We start from the raw sequence: 14,815 nt of genomic DNA, 5'->3' as shown, positions 1-14,815 counted from the left end.
GGGCCCCCGCGTGCCCAACCGGCGCGCCCCCCGCCCGCGGGAGGTTTGTCCTCGCGCCAAAGCTCGCGAGACGGCCAGGGCTCCCCCGCCGCGCTACCTCCCCCGGCGGCGGCGGCGCGGCCTCCGTGGCCTGCGGCGGGGAGGGGCACGTAGCGCCCGCGGAGCCTCGGGGGAGCGGCCCCTCCCCCGTGACGCTGCCCCTGCGCGCGTGCGCAGCCGGGGGCGGCTTGTCGCGGGCGGGACGCGGGCGGCCCGGCAGCCGGGGGGGGTGGCGGGGGGCAGTCGTGTTCCGAGCGCTGGGAGAAGCTGCGCCCTGGGGCCCCTCCGAGGGGCGCAGCCCTCGCGGGGAGGCTGTCGCCGGCTGAGGTGGGCTCGCTCCGCCTTCGCCACCTGGCGAGCAGGTGTTGGCGGGGCGGCGTGCCCGCCCGGGCTGGCCTCCGCCTCCTGCGGCCTCCCGAGGGAGAAGGCCCGCGGGGTGCCTTTCCGCGCGCCTCACGCCGTCACCCTGTGAGCTGTCGCTGTCAGCGGGAGACGTCGTGTGGGCGGGTGTCCGCAGCCCTTGAGCACCGCCCTTGCACCGGGCCGGCACTGTGTCGGGAGGGGCGTGCTGTCGCTGAAGGGGCGACCTCAGGGCGGCAGTGAAGTTGGTATTTTTTTCTTTCCTTTTTTTTTTTTTTTTTTTTTGCGCGCGTGCGTGTGTGTTTTAATAAGGTGACTCTGCTCACCCTTTAGGCAGGTGAGTACCGGAGTCAACAGAGCGTACAGAGTCGAGATGGAGAGGGATCCTGTAGCCCACAGTGGGTGAAGAAAACTAGGGAGAGCAAAGATGCCTGTGAGATGAAAGTGTAGATGTGTGAACTCTCCCAGGGGTCTGACTGGGGTTAAAACTAAACTAGCTGGGGGGAAAAAAAGAAGTTAGATTTCACGCAGATTAGCTTCCACCTCTGGCTTCTATTACTCTTACTTTTTACTGGTATGTGAGAGGGGCTGGTACAGGTTTGGGATAGAAGGAGGGGCAGCCATTTTTGGGGGGAACCTTGACAGCTTCTCTTGTCTAAAGTGGTTGTGTACCGTTTAATTTAGTCGTGTTTTCAGTTGCTAAGTTTCCTACTCTTAAAGTATTTGCTTTAATAAGTAATAGTTAATTTGTACTTCAGTTTAGTCTGTTGTAGACTTTATAGGATTAAAGAATAGCCACATTTCCTTTACAGAGCTGAACCTTCCAGTGTCCTTAAATTTGACTTTTAACTTGCTGCTTATCAAATCTATATGCCTGTGGGAAACAGAATATGCAGATAATACTGATGTCTCTTTTTTTCCACTAATTAATTTGACCCCAACATCTTACTAACAGACATAGGTTTGTAATGATGGTATCCTAAAATAGAAAATACTGGAATAAAAGTTTGCAGGATAGTTTCTACATGGAATCTTGCAAAGCACATATTTCTTACATAGAGGCTACAGACCTTAGTGTAGCATAATCCATAATTGCACTTCGTAGCCTATAATGAAGCGTAAATTAGCAGAATTTTGACAGGAAAAAAAATTGTAATATTTGAAAGGTGAATCATAGGAAAATTCACTTCTATTATGTATGTATGTTATCAGCAACTTGAAGATGGTTAGAAATGAGAACAGCAGATGTACGTCCGTGGGTCTGAACATTGGAAGATACTAATTTACATACTACTTTTCAGTGTGAGGAAAAAACACGTTTAATGTGACTCGTGCTAGTGAAATATGAACATTCGCAAAATGTTAAGTGTTACAGGCATCTTCTTGTTCAACATGACTTTGGAATTGCTTACTGTGAGTCTAATTGGATGTTTTTCTGTGTGATAGCTAGTGCATGTTACCAATCTATAAATTAAAATACTGCTTTTAAGTAAGAGGGAAGAGAAATAAATGCATCGATGGCATAATCCTAAATATTCTTCTCATTAGGGCAATACAGAAATATCTGAGGTTTCAGCCTCAGTTTTCACAAGAACACAAGGTGGATCTCTGACATTTTTACATGAATAGTGATCTGCAAAAGCTAGACAAAAAGGAAAAGAAAATACAGACCTGAGTATGTCTCCCACTAATTAACTCCCTTTTTCTCCTCCCCTTCTTTCTACCTTTTCCACGTCTCTTACCCATTGCTTTTATCTCATTCTTACCCTAATTTAAATGATCGGCATGATTAGCAATATTAGATGCCACTTCAGCTGATTAGTAAAATACATTGTTTCTCTCATTGCTCAGGATGGGAAATGGAAAATATTTCAGAAACAAAGGAGCCGCTTTTTATTGCACTGTGTTACTACAAATGTAATCATAGACAAATACTGAATTTCTTGAGATCATTAAGTTTCCCACAATCTTGTATTTAACTTTTATTAAAGCTGTTTGTGACATACATGCATTTATAAAATAGGCCCATCTCCAAAGAAAGATCACTACACTGAATAGCCTGCGTATAGTGCTCTCTGCAAAAAGTAGAAAGTTTTGCACCCAGCTTTTTGGCGGAATTGAAGACAGCAAAGTCTGAATCACAGTTGTCACTGAATTTCAGTTTCCAATAAAACAGGAACATATTCCATGGAATTGATGGAAGTTACACTAAAACCTTTCTGCATAAAGCACTATTTCATTTTAATTTTCAGTGTTCGTAAGGAATAGTCCTTTAATACTTTACAAAAGGAGATGTGGGTGGTTTTGGTTGGTTGGAATTTACTTAAACTGAAATTTGCTGCAAATATTTTGTATGGGCAGGAAGAGGAAGCAGCAATAACATCAACTGACTTGCAGCCCAAACGCAGAGTAAAAAGAAATAGTTGCAAAACAGAGCCCTGGGATTGTCTTAAAACAACCAAACCGTCTCGTGGTGGAGTTACTGCCTTCTCTTTTCGTCATCCTGCACTCTTGCCCCATATTTACAGGATTTTAGATGAGAAAGCCAGATGAGCCCTAGCGGTGGAAAAAAAAATCTTGCTTTAATTGTAGACAGAGATCTAATTTGTAGTGGGCAGTAGTATCATTAGGACCACCCTTGCATCTAAATTGATACTTTGGTTGATGGCTATGGCAAGTACAAAGGTCACAGTCATGACAGGAGAACCCTTTTCATTCTCATCCTTCCAGATGTCGACTCAAGTACATTATTTAGTTTCTTGTTCCTTCTGTGCTGTGTCTGATGTATTAATGAATTGGAAAATGAGTGATGTAGATTAAGCTTTCTGAGTTGGTGAGAATGAAACGTTTAGTCAGGGATAGTTCCAAGTATAGGCCAAGCAAGTCATTGCCAAGGACAGCAAACGGAGATAGTGTCTCTCAAATGTAGCAGCTGGCACTCGTGCCTCTTTTGCCCTTTTAGAAGAAAGTATAAATAAGACTTCTCTGGCTGTCTATCTCAACTCAATCCTTTCTCTTTCCCACAGCTAGGCTCGATCAGACCCTTATCCTTCAAGTGTCAAAGCTTCTTTTGTGTTCATGTTTAGATAAATTTATCCATATTCAACATTTTTATAGCATATCTTTCACTCTTTGTTCCTTTAATAGTTGTTGTTCTTTGTAATACTCTGCCATTTTCTTAAGAATAAAATGCACCAAAAAAGGCTTACATGTGATATATAAACATTTCAGCGGTTTTACAACATGGTGTTTGCCAGAATAGGTATTTTGGAGCACCGATATAGTTAAGTTACAAGTTACTTGGAGGTGTGTGTAAAATCAGTTCCCTTAACAGGCTAAGCTACAGCGGCAAAAGGAGCTTTTGTTAATATGATTTTAAATTTGTTACATTTTTGGTCAGCATGATTAAGTTGGTTAGTGTGACTACTATAACATGTCTCTGCCAGTAAGACTGTGAATTCCTACTTCACACATTGAGTCCTACATGGAAAATGAGGGGACATATAAAGAAAATCTTTGAAAGTAAAACTTAACTTGAAAGTCTTCTTTTAGTACAGAACATGTATATGCATACAAAGATGTTATGCATATTGTTCAGAATTGTGTATATTTAAAAATTATGTCTCCTACGGAATATCTCTTTCTATGAGCCCTGCATAATAAATTTTCATGGGGAGGGTGGAAGGTTCTTGTTTTGGATAGGTGTCATTAAAGGATTTAATGCAGTTTTTCGCAACATTAATTCAAATTGGCCTAGATCCGAATGCTGATACATGGAGTGGAAAGTTCAAGAAAATGTAATGATTTATTGCAGTATATTAAGATCTGAAGAAATGTCTAATGGTGTATCACAAGGAAAAGGATAAGCTTTTCTTACAGGGTAAGCATGAGCATATAGAAGGTTAGTGCTGAGCAACTGATACTCAAACCTACAGGTCTGACTGGTAGCCACCTGTAACATCCATTTCCTTACCTCCTGTGTTACAGTCATCTCGGTGCTAAAAAAGAGAAGTGTGATTCCCTCTGTCTTGAAGTCTGTTTGTGCGTCTGTGCTCTAAGGATACCAGGCCCATTGCTGATACTACACAGCTACGTAACCATGGTGCAGACTTCTGAGGAGATTGCTGAGTTGTGGGGAAAAAAAAAAAGCTGTCAGAAAGTCTGAAGAGGAGATTGGTGTGTGATGAGAAAGCTGAAATTGCAGAGAGGGCGAGACAAGGAAAAGCACCGCCATGGGCAAGTATAAAGTCATAAAGAAAACCTAGGCTGGCAGAAGGTGGCATGACTGCAGCTGTGCTCCAGGGACCTGCAGGAACTGCCCCTTCTCCTCCTGACTCTTGCCTGCCTGGCTAGCAAAGACTCTGCGTCTGTCTTCTAAGAAGTGGTGAGCATATTAATGCCTAGCCTAGTAGTGATCATTTGTGTACGATAACCAATAAATAATTTTTTATACTTCTAAGCTGAAGTATACTTCTGCAAGCAGAATCACTTTGTGCTTGGCTAAGGTGTCCAAACAGGGACCCAAAGAGGAATGATTACAGGAGATAGAAGTTCACAGATAAAGCAAATGTAGGAATTGTCCCCCCAAAAAGTGATCTCAAAAAACCAGAGGTGCTTCCGAATAAAAACCATCTGGTTTTGGAGGGAGACTGGTGACTTCACAGGGTGGAAGAAGGGTGGGGAATTAGGGTGGAAATGTCTAGCTACAAAGGATCTGTGGGAGAAAGGAGGTGTTCACAGAGCTGAAGGTGTGTTGAGGCTCATGAGAGAGAACAACAGTAGCAGAAGGCTTTCAGAAGGCAAAGTTCAACAGCTGGCTTGGAAACCAGCTGTGATACTAATGGCCAATTTTATGAAATTAGAGTTAGCAACCTCTAGCAAAGGCCTTCTCCAAATGATACAGATGTAATATTGAAACATTTAATAAAAAGGGAAAAATAAAAACAAAATGAAGTTCACCTTGTTGAATCACAAGGTGAAAATAGATTCGGTGCATCACTGAGTCATGACTGAAATCTTTCTAAGGTGTACTTCCAAAGAGAATTTTCGGGAAAAAGTATTTCTTGAAAGTGTATATTTTGTGAATGATACCTACAAGGAGAAAAAAAAAAAAGACTTAGTTTGACTATAAATAAATGTGATGGTGAAATGCAGTTCGGGGCATCATATGGGAAGATAATTTCTTAGAGCAGGGAATGCAGTTACTTTTTTCATTAATTGCTTTTTCCAGTTCTTGTCCTGCTTCTTTTCAAGTCTGTGGGAAACAAATATAAAACACTGGGACTACATCTTTGCTAGTGACATTTTTAGTAACTGGTAACATTACTAAAGCCAAGCCAACAGTGAAGGAACAGTCCACAATTAAGAGTGGGCTTGAATTTTATAGAATAGGTACAGCTTGCATTAATTGTTGAGTTTGTCATTGCAAATAAAAAGAGTCAAATTCCAGAGAAAGCAAAAAAGAGAAAGATTTTTGATTACTGGGAAGAAGAGCTAGATGCATGTACTTGAAGTTAAAAGTTCCAGAAAGCTATACCACATTTGATCCAGAAGTGTGAAGAGGAAAGGAAAACGGTGATACATCAATGTCAGAAAAACACCCAAAAGTGACGAAGAAGAAGAAAGTGCATTTAAGTACTGCTCAAGAAAACAAGTAACTTCAGTTACAATAGTAATTACCATGGCATTGTATTATTAATTACTACTTACCACTTTCTGACTATTCTTTTGATTATAAGCTGAACAATTGCAGTATCTCCCAGTATTTGAAGCCAAGTCTCTCAACAGTATGTAAGCAGAAGAAAACCATCATCATCGGCTGGATAGACGTTGCATCATTAGTCCAAATACAGTTTAGAAATCTAAAGTCTCTGTTATCTGTTAAATCTAAAACTTCAACTGGTGAATAAACCTTTATTATAGAATTCTGACTAAAGGGGGAAAACCCCTAAACTGCCTAATTTAAATTGTCCTTAGAAATGCTCAAGAAGACTTTTATTTGTCATATTCTATGAAATAAGAACCTATCTTAAGCTGCAAATTAGAAAGCTGGAACATAGGTTACCAGAAGTCCACTGAACAATGGACTTTCCAGATGCAGCCCTGTAATATGGCCTCTCAGATGGAATCAGAACAAAAAACCATATATATATATGAAGTATGAGACAGTTCTCCTATTTAGTTGATTTAAGCCAAGAAAATCATTCAACGCAGAAGGCTAACAGTCTCAGCCTTTCTGAACAAAAAGGTCCTATGCGATATAGTAAGTATATAGGTAGTACGTAGTAGTTGGTTAGACATGCTGAACCTTACCAGAGGTTCAGTCCAAGCCTGAAGGAATTTGAGTTTAGTCATATCCAACATTGCATACCAGCTTTATATGATATAACTTGCAGGCTGACCAGCCTGTAGTTGATTTGAGCGGCAAGTGAGGCTATGATTGGCATAGTTAATTAAACAAAACATAAATATTGTGAAGACTAACTGACATTGTGTGATTTAAGGCTCCTTAAATAAAATGGAACAATATTGTTTATGAGGAACACATTAACACTAGTCTTTCATGGTTGTATTGATTAAAGTTTGTCTTTATCTTGATTTCTGTCTGTTCCTTTCTGCCCCCAGTTTATCACTTGGGTGCCACTTAAATTTAGTCTCATCAAGCTGAGTAGGCAAGGTTCTCTTCATTTTTATTCCCTTGCACCTGTCTGTGCCTTATGTGGAGCATTCTTTTAATTAAAAGTGAGTAACGGCAGCTAACAAAAAGACTGAGGGTGAGATTTCCCCTGGGTTGACTCACAGCTGCTATCTAGTCCCAAGATGACATGTTCAAGTTACTTCTAAATATCGAAGAGAAGATAGTTCTTCCTCAGTTTCCAAAGGCCTCATCTTTCTAGATTGAACAGAGTAGCATTATTTAAATCATGCATTTGATCTGATTTTGCCACCTAGACACTTTACTAGATCAGATTTCTAGCAGCTTTACATCTCCCAACGGTCTCTGAGAGTTCAGGTCAGGCCTTTACGTACTTACATTGTCATCTAGTTACAATATTAAAAGTTGTTTTCGATATCAATTTTCATTGTACCACAGCTACGGGAAGTAAGGTATGAGTTTGCTTGTCCTTTGTGGTATACAACTGACCACTTCAGACTAGAAAATTTGTCTTCACTGACACTTAGCCTGTAAAGCTAATGCGTGCTTTTCTTTGCTGCGCACAGCAAATGTGCCAAGGAGTTTGTTCAAGAGGAATGATAGTGAATAGAGATGCTCCCTATTTTCTACCCAAAACCAGAAATTGCAGGCCAAGGTATACTTCATTCTGTTAAAAATAAATGTCATAAATTTTAAAACAAAGCATTGCTCTGAAATGAGAATTGAAATTCTTCATTTTGAAAGAATGTATTAAAGATTTTCCTGCCCTATTAATTTTGGCCAATTTTTTTTATTAATTTATTTGTTTAATGTAAAGTAAACATTGACATTTGTTTTCAGTAAGCTGAATCAGCTCATATCATATCTTAAGATGAAACGACTCCCCCTCTGCATGGCCTGTCTTCTTTCAGGTACCTGAGGTGGCTGAATTAGAAGCCTCACTGTCAGGTGGCTTCAACTATTAGCCTGTATCCTACATTTAGGGACTCGTATATTACTGGAATATTGTAATCATTTTCCAAGAGGGATGGGGAATCTAAAACTCACAGCTTTCTAGAGTGGTGTCTCCAGGAGCCCCTCTCAGGCTTTTTTTCACTGGTGGTGATCTCAACAGAAAATTTTGTGATAGGCTGGCGTGTATACGTGTACCCGTGTGTAACACGAGTGAGGTTTGAGAGAACAAACACACGAAACAAGAGCACTGTAGGTTATTCATTATCTGGGTAATACAAGAGGAGGATAGTTAGTTGTTATAAGTTGGAAAAACACCCCCACCCCCACAAATGGCCATTACTTCCCAAAGGACCTAGCAACGTTTTCCTTTGTGCTACTTCCCATGGTCAGCCCCACTTGCCCCATGCCCGTGCCCATGCCCATGGAGGGGTAGGGGCTTGGGGGGGTAGCAGGGAAATCCTCACCAGGGGCAGATGTGCGGGCTCAGTGCGCTTCCCATCCTGGCATCTGTGGTGCCGGGCTCCGTCCTAGCGTGTGCCGTGCCTCGTCCTGACGCAGGAGTGAAATCAGACTCAAAGATGTACTGAGGGGTTATAAAGTTCTCGTGCGGATGGACCCCACTACCCCTGCAGTAAGAGCTGCTCCTGGATACTTTGTTAAACATGTCACTACAAACATTTCCTCCAAATAAGATCTGCTACTATTTTATGTGCCCTTTATCAATTAATCTGAAATTAACATTATTTTCTGCAAGTTGTCTGTATGAGAAGGAATCATTAATTTCAGGAATACCTCAGTCTGCAAGTCCATTTCATGGGGGGGGGGGAGGGGGGGGAGAGAGAGAGATTAGGAAGCTCAAGTGCTGCTGATACATTCCAAAATCATGTAACAAATCAAAGGACCATTTGACTGTGAAAGCAGTTGCCTTCCCACTTTATCCCTTAATTTAAGAACGTTTTTTAAATTTCTTATTTCCCCGACTGGAATAATTTGTATGAAAAAATAAGACAGAAATGGAAGACAGTGATCTCACCCATGCACAGCTATTTGTTTTTAATTTTGCTTTTAAACTTATTTTTTTAAGCTACGCTGTATCAGTTACAGAAAGCAATTCCTTCTCGAAGTGAACTTCCCACTGTAAACCACGCATAAGGTACCTGGACACAGCTCTCAGGAGTTTCTGTATTTAAACAGTAGGTGGCACTGCTGTTTGTCTAGTCTTTATAAATCAACATTGTCAACATTAATGTCATTTGCCTTTTCCACTTACCACTTCTATAGTACCCTTGATCTGGCCAAGGAGTCAAGCAGAAATCTGAAATGCAAATCTTTTCTAAATAAAAATAATAAAAAGATATGTTCAATATCGCCAAGGGATTAATTTTGGGGGAAAAAAATTAATGAAAAAAACCCAATAAATTATTATAAATCTGCAAATATAAAGCAGATCTTTGTCATATGTTGCAAGTTGTCTTAAAAAATTTCCTGGTAATCTTATGACCTGTTGAACAAAACATAGGAATATTTAATGAATTAGGAGCAGTCACAACAGAGATAGTGGTTTTGCTTTTCTGTCCTTTTTCTATTCTGTTTTTGCTTGATTATATTACAGCTGAAGCCAAAGACCTAAATGACAATGAAGATTTTTGTCCATCAGTCTAGAATTGCTCTTGGTTCTTTAATCTCTGCCAAATAAAGTTGTTGGGGTTTTTTGCATCCCAAAGGTATGCATGTTGTTCGATATTAAGAGTTATCTTTCATAAATGTCCATCTAGTTCATAAGAGGCCCAGCCATTTTTTGCTTGTTTGTTTTCATATAACCAGACAGTTTCACGTTTTCCCTTTCAGTTCTTGACATCTTGGGTGGGATTTGTCAAAAGAATGCAGGCATGGGCTACAGTCTAGACATGGATATTTGAGCTAGGCATTCTAAGCTGCCTCATTGGTCGGTGAAGAGAAATAGTCATTTTTGGAAAGGAATTCGTTTCAACCCGGAGTAGACTTTTAAAATATGTTAGGTGAATCATTCTCTAAAACTGCTTATTTTTCTTTATTGACATTGAGGAAGGCCTAGGAAAACCGCCTCAGAGGTAAGTGATTGAAGTTTGGCAGAAGGAGCCTCTGTCCTGGCAATGGTGTAGACTTACTTGGCTGCCAAATGCTGAGTCCACCATCACTTGAAATCCTGAGGTGAGATGAATTACTGTCTGGAAGCCAGAGCAAAGCCTGAAGTCATCCATTAAATGGAAAATCCAGTCAGAAAAATGAACGCTATAGAAGGGGAATGGCACATTGCCGTTAAATCACTCCATCAGCTCACAATTTGTCTCATTTCACCTCCTAACACATTATTTAAAGTGTCTACTTTTGCACTCCATTATTTCCTCTTGTCACAGCCTGCGTGGATGCCTGTGTTCAGCTTCACAGCTGCCATGCCCATGAATAGGGTGCCCAGAGAAGTTGTGGATGCCCCATCCCTGGAAGTGTTCAAGGTCAGGTTGGATGAGGCTTTGAGCAACCCAATCTAGTGAAAGATGTCCCTGCCCATGGCAGGGGGTTGGACTAGTTGATCTTTGAAGGTCCTTTCCAACCCAAACCATTCTGTGATTCTGTGATTTTGTGTTCTTCTCCCTACCACTTCCTCTGAAAACCCTTCTGTAGATGTTGGTTTGTTTTTTCTTCTGTTAAATATGAGTAGCTAAGATTCGGTACAGGAATGAGATGAGATGTGTTTGTAAACAGTGACAGCTCATAATCGTCAGTGTTGATGTGTAGGCTATCATTTGTTTCCAAGTTCCAGTTCAATATGCAAGTAGTTAGGTTTTTTGCATCTTTCGTAGTCCCTAATACTTCAACTTTAGCAGACTGATAAGTTATTACTTTTTTTCCTGATTCTCTATGAAATTATCTTTTTTTCCCCAGTCCTGTACTACCTTTGCAAAAAAAAATTTCATGTGGATTGGAAAAGATTTTAAAACCTTTATACTATTGATAACTTCCCTGTATTGCATAATGTATTGTATGTGCAGTCACCAGAAGCCATTATTTTTCATCAGTTTCTTTCATCTTCTTGCCGTCTGTCCTCTTTTGACCCTTTATCTCACCTTCCCATTGTTTTATCTTGTCTTCTTTATATTTTACGTGTTAAACCAATTGAAAGCATGTACAGTGGCGAACTTAATGAGTATGCTTTTTATGAGTATTTCCCATGTATCCACTACATTTTGCATGTGACATTTCGAAAAACGGAGTTGCTTGTAACAACACTTGTCTTTCAGTGACTAATTAAGCAAATTACCGTTTGGTTTATTTTTTGTAATATGCTTTCTATCAATTTATTAGTCTTTGTTAAGCTTTTGTCTACATAGAAGCACTGAAGAAAATTTCTCTAAATAAACTAATGGCATGAATATGAAGTGGATTAGTTAGGCCTCATTAGTTCTTTGTAGCTACTGATTCAGAATTAAAAAGGTCATAACTGAGTTTGTAGACATAAAAAATGTTTGCATGTTGAAATAGAGCTCTCAAAACATACTAAAGCATTTTAATCTTTGGTTTTTGTTTCTATGCATAGGAAGGTAAAAAGAACAGATAAGACTTTGATTCCTGTACTTAGGCAGGGATTTGATCTTTGTAAAAATACAAAAAAGTAATTGAGGAAAAAGCCAGACTCCCTGAGTAAGGACATGAATGATCACCTCAGCTTTTTTGGGCCACTTTTGATTTCTGTACGACCTATTGTCTCCCCTCCTTGTGAAAACACAGCTTCCTCTTTCCATGCAGGCAGTATGTGATGGGTCAATACAGCCTCAAAGTGCTCACAAATGGCATTTAGTGACCAAAGTGACCTGTCCTCTCTTTCACCAGGTAACAGACCCCAAGAGCACCTGATCCCATTGTACTATCTACAGATACTATTAACTACAGCATCACTAACATTTAACTTAAATGTCTCCTTTTCTGGCTGAGACAGTACTAGACTGCAAGAAGAAAGTTATTTGTTGATTTACTATGACAAAACATTCTTCTTTATCTAAAAATAACCTGTTTGCAAGGAATTGTTACAAGTTCAGTGCAAAGCAAGAGAAAATTTGCTGAGCAGGGCAATAGGAAAAGGCTTGGTGAGACTGAATAAGAGATTCTGTAGACAGAAGGAGATAGAAGACAAAATTATCTGAATTCCCGTTCGTATTTTGATCTGTTTTGGCACGTATGGGTTTGGGTAATTTTTTTAAATATCAGATCTGTCTGTTCTGAGCTCTGCTTTAGCTCCACAGCTCCTTCAGCTCTATATTTCACTTTATATTTTATGCCAGTAAACTTTGTGAGCTAAAATCATCTCCATCACTGTAAAATGAGCAAAATACATTATTGTAATGATACTTGGCAGTATCATTAAAAGCTATTGAACAACATTTGCATAAGACAAACACTTGCTAACTGAAGCTCTTTCTACATTACTGTAGTATATCAAGGTCAAATTTAATTTGTACTCTACGATAAAGACAGAACAAAGCTATAAATATGACTTGTTTGCAGGACCTTTCCTTTTTTAGGATTCTACCACCAGTCTGATATAATGACTACACTTTTATAGTAAGTATCTGCTTAAATGACTTGGAGATCTTGTAATAGGCAAATGTGTATAAATACGACATATTCATGCAACTAATAGTTTAAAAAGGAGGCAGAAGAGGATGTAAAAGTTCAGTCCTTCAAAGCAACCTGCATGAAGTTCACATGCTGAATGTTTTTTGTATGTCCTCCACTTTCCAACCATGACTACAAAATAATAACAGTTACCACACTCAAAGAAATTTAGTGAGGAACTGAAGCCAGACAGAAAAAATTGTGAAATATCAACAGTTTAGGAATGTTTACTTTTGTTGTGGTTTATCCTGGCAAGCAGCTAAACACCACACAGCCATTTGCTCACTCCTCTCCCCCCCGAGTTGGATGGAGGAGAGAATCGGAGAAAAAAAGCAAAATTCATGGGTTGAGATAAAGACAGTTTAATAGGATAGAAAAGGAAGGGAAAATAATAATAATAATAATAATAATAATAATAATAATAATAATAATAATAATAATAATAAAAGAATATACAAATTAAGTGATGCACAACGCAATTGCTCACCACCCGCTGACCGATGCCCAGCCAGTTCCCAAGCAGCGGTCACCCCTCCCCTGGCCAACTCTCACCAGTTCAGTTACTGAGCATACTGACCAGCGTCACATGGTATGGGATATCCCTTTGGCCAGTTGGGGTCAGCTGTTCTGGCTGTGCCCCCTCCCAGCTTCTTGCTGGCAGGGCATGGGAAGCTGAAAAGTCCTTCACTAGTGTAAGCACTGCTCAGCAACAAGTAAAACATCGGTGTGTTATCAACATTATTCTCATCCTAAATCCAAAACACAGCACTGTACCAGCTACTAGGAACAAAATTAACTCTATTCCTGCCGAAACCAGGACAATATCCACCCCTTATTCTATACCATCTACGTCATGCCCAGGTCACCCACTTTCTGATACATGCCAATTAATCACCACCACCTTTCCTGTCTTTTGATATATACACACAGATATCATGCCCTTTGTCTATGGGCCATCCCTCTAAAATGTTCATTGAGTTCATTTAGTCCATGACTTTGGGCTCCATCTGTCATAACAGCCCTTCAGGGCAGGAGAGATGGTGTGTGGTGGTGGATTGTTGTATGTTGAAGTCAGTTTTGGTCCCATCACCGCTGCGCTTGTCCAGTTCTATCATTGCTGCACTTTGCTTGGTTTTCATCAAAGTTCATTCTTCATTAATTTGGGTGATTTTGACTGTAATACTGTTGATATGGCATATAGCAACCATAGTAGCGATGACATACAATATTATATAGCAATTAACAGCATACAGTTCAAATCATTGGCTATTCTCACCCAAAATCAAATCCCCTTGAGGTACACATCGGACTTCCCCATCATCCCACATTACCCACCAAGTGCACCCAAGTCCTTGAGCAAAAGCTATCCCACAGATGGGTTTGCCTTTGCCCAAGGCAGGAATAACCCAGACTGTCTTCCCCAGCATATTTTTTATGTGCACTACAGGAACTTTATCCCCTTCTACAGTATGTAAATTTTTGACTGGGCAGGGCCAGCTCGACTGGCAGATCCCCTCGTGTTGACTAACCAGGTGGCTTTTGCTAAATGTGTGTCCCAATGGTTGAACATCCCAGCACCCATTGCTCTCAGCGTAGTCTTTAACAGTCCATTATATCGTTCAATTTTCCCGGAGGCTGGTGCATGATAGGGGATGTGACACACCCACTCAATGCCGTGCGCTTTGGCCCAGGTGTCTATGAGGTTGTTTTGGAAATGAGTCCCGTTGTCTGACTCAATTCTTTCTGGGGTGCCATGTTGCCATAAGACTTGCTTTTCAAGGCCCAGGATAGTGTTCCGGGCAGTGGCATGGGGCACGGGATATGTTTCCAGCCATCTGGTGGTTGCCTCCACCATTGTAAGCACGTGGCGCTTGCCTTGGCGGGTTTGTGGGAGTGTGATATAATCAATCTGCCAGGCCTCCCCATATTTGTATTTCAACCATCGTCCTCCATACCAGAGAGGCCTTAACTGCTTGGCTTGCTTGATTGCAGCACATGTTTCACATTCATGGATAACCTGTGCAATAGTGTCCATGGTCAAGTCCACCCCTTGATCACGAGCCCATCTATACGTTGCATCTCTTCCTTGATGGCCTGAGGTGTCATGGGCCCATTGGCCTATAAATAATTCACCCTTATGTTGCCAGTCCAGATCCA

At 40.6% G+C, this 14,815-nt stretch overlaps 1 long non-coding RNA gene across 1 annotated transcript; it reads left to right on the top strand.

Annotated features, from left to right (window-relative positions):
• The first annotated feature begins 477 nt into the window (after nt 1–477).
• On the top strand, nt 478–6,995 carry LOC143170014 (uncharacterized). The gene is made up of 2 exons (XR_012996991.1): nt 478–643; nt 4,387–6,995. It is a non-coding gene; the product is annotated as an uncharacterized LOC143170014 (long non-coding RNA).
• The last annotated feature ends 7,820 nt before the right edge of the window (nt 6,996–14,815 follow it).

Source organism: Aptenodytes patagonicus, chromosome 1 (assembly GCF_965638725.1).
Source record: "Aptenodytes patagonicus chromosome 1, bAptPat1.pri.cur, whole genome shotgun sequence".
Classification (NCBI taxonomy): Eukaryota; Metazoa; Chordata; class Aves; order Sphenisciformes; family Spheniscidae; genus Aptenodytes; species Aptenodytes patagonicus.
This window is presented reverse-complemented; position numbering and strand designations above follow the sequence as displayed.